This window comes from Haliaeetus leucocephalus, unplaced genomic scaffold (genome assembly GCF_000737465.1).
Source record: "Haliaeetus leucocephalus isolate CR32 unplaced genomic scaffold, Haliaeetus_leucocephalus-4.0 Scaffold915, whole genome shotgun sequence".
NCBI classification, from domain to species: Eukaryota; Metazoa; Chordata; class Aves; order Accipitriformes; family Accipitridae; genus Haliaeetus; species Haliaeetus leucocephalus.
In genome coordinates, this window is record NW_010973351.1 from 4,641,568 (window position 1) to 4,644,182 (window position 2,615).

The following is a 2,615-nucleotide window of genomic DNA, read 5'->3' on the forward strand; positions in this document are numbered from 1 at the left end:
TGCTGCCCTCTTCACCCTTGAAGAATTACTGGTAGCAAAACGACATCCAAAGGGACTGTTGGAGAATTTCTGGTAGTATAGGACCCTGAGGTGCACTATTTATCTATGGCCATAAAAATGCCTAAACCACAATTTATCAGTGCAGTTTATACCTAAATGGGCATCTAATCTAAAATCACATAACTTTTCAAGTCTTAACAAAACCAGCTGTTAAGGCTGCAGTCACCATTTGAGATCTGTTGTGTTGTTTTCAGATCTTGAGGTGTGTCTTGTGAAGATCATGCATCCTCCCTCAGCTGTTTCCTCAGAGATTGTTTTCTGATGCTTATGGTCATGTCCCTGTTCTTAAGTGTTCATGTTGTGGTAATACAGGAGTTAGAAATCTTTACTGCGTTGTGGGTTTGTTGTTTGGGCTTTGGGTGCTTTTTGTTGTTGTTGTCTTTTTAATTTTATTTCTGATATGTTTGGTTGTTTATAATGAATAGTGAAACACAGAACTGGAAAGGAAAGGTTTTCTATAGTAGGGACCAAATCTTCAGTTTATGTAAATCAGTATTTATAGCTTCACTCAAGTCAAAGAGGTGACATTAATTTCTATTCCTGAAGAAAGTGACTGCCTGAGTCTGTTAAGAAAAATCGGAGGAATAAGGATGTACCTATGAAGATTTGATTTGCTGGCATCTCTATTTATCTAACAGGAGGATTTGTACTCTCAACTCCCCCCCCGCCGTGTAAATCTTAATTGACACTTGCTAATTGAACTTTAATACAATAAATGTATTATAATGAGCCATTAGAGTCTCTTTTTTGGCATGCTTCCTCCTCTCTGCAAGAACCGAAGAGAAAAGGTTCAGATGGCGATGCATGCTTGTTACCTATTTCAACACCCTGCCAGGAGGCAGATCTATCTGATCAAAGAGCAGTAAGTGACAGTATCGTTTTAAGGTGCAATAAAAGCTTCTCTCGTGGACAACTGCTTGTAATGCCTCATCACCATCAGGATCAAATGAGATACCTGTAGGTCTATAAATGCCTCCACTGCATGAAATTAAAGCACTCTGTCAAACCTGCACGTGATCTGTTCAGCAAAGGAAAACAAGGTGCTGCAGGAGCCAAGGGAGACCTTTGTAAGCACGAATGTGTGTGTAACTGGCAGGAAAGGCTTTGCAGCACGGACAAGTCAGGACTGCAGTGCAAAAGCTCTAGGAAACTGTTTGGGCCCAGTCCCACCTACAGCCGTAGGATGCAACACGGTTACAGGAACTGTGTGGAAAAACCTCTACCTTTCTTCCTCGGGATGATGATAGGGATAGGTCTCACCTATAGTCTGTAGCCTTTGGATTGCTCTGCCTTTTTAAAAGTTGGGCTATGAACAGTTGTATTGCTGTTTTGCAAATTAAAAACAATTGTGCTCAGGGTAATTTCAGCTTTTAGACACCTGCATCGTGCAAGAAATGCTCCACCGAAGTCCTGGCGGACACAAATCTACCATGGAGTTACATAATGTTAAACTTGAGTGTAAATCCTAAAAAGGAGGAGAAACCAAATCAAATTCCAGTATCTATGCGCTTTTTACGTGTTCTGAGGCATGCAACCTCTGTAATATGTTGTAGAGGATATGCTGCATCTCTCTTTCAGAAGAAAGAGGAAGATGCCTCTGCGGGGTCTATGGCAGCATTACCAACAGCTTTAGTACCTGCTCAGGGGTTGTGTTAAGCTGTGAAAGGACAACTGTTTGAGTAGCACAGTGGCAGCACTGAGCTAGCTCAAATGTCGTGGATTCCAGCCCTCACAAAACTTGCTCAGATGGAGCATATTTATTATAGAGGCACTTAGAGCACCCGTAAAATGTTAGCCGTCACCCCCATGCAAGGACACTGAGGTCTGGCGTACGCCAGATGCAGGAAATTAGCTTCTCCCTAGATTATTTGCAAGAAACATTTGGTGCAACATAAGGTCACAAACGCCAGGTCTAAAAAAACCACACAGAGCAACTACTTTTTCCACGGGCCTAATTCCCGGTAAAAGTGCAGATGCTTCCTCGTTAAACAATTTGATGCCAGAGCGTGTTCAGACAAGACAAAATTCTCCGCCTGGTCTAACTGGTCTCGCTCTCCACCGCGCAATGACGCTGCAACTTTCCGAGTATTTCGCGTTTCCAGAGACGAAAGCCACGGGAGAGCCTTCAACGGAGCCGCAACAAGGTCTGCCCTGCTGGAGTGGGGACGAGGAACGTATGGAGCAAGCGGCCGGGCTCTTTCAAGCTCCAGCCCTTGGCAGCCTCCTTCAGGAAAAGCCACGAAGGCGCTGGGAAGCCTCGGCGGTAACCCACGCGGGATAAAGGGGCCTCCACCCCCCGCCCACGCACACACCCGCCGCGGGGAGGAGCGCGGCCGCCGGCTCTCCTGGCCGCAGAACTACATTTCCCAGCACCCTTCCCCGCCGGGCCGGCCGTGCCCGGAGCCGCTCGGCGGTACTACAGCCCCCAGCAGCCCCGGCTCCCTACCCCTCGCCTGAGGCGGCGGTCGGCGGCGGCAGCTGCGCGTCGGCTCCGGTCAGCGGCGGCCCGTTGCCCCGGCGCTGGGCGGGAGAGGGCGGGCGCTATGGCTGACAGC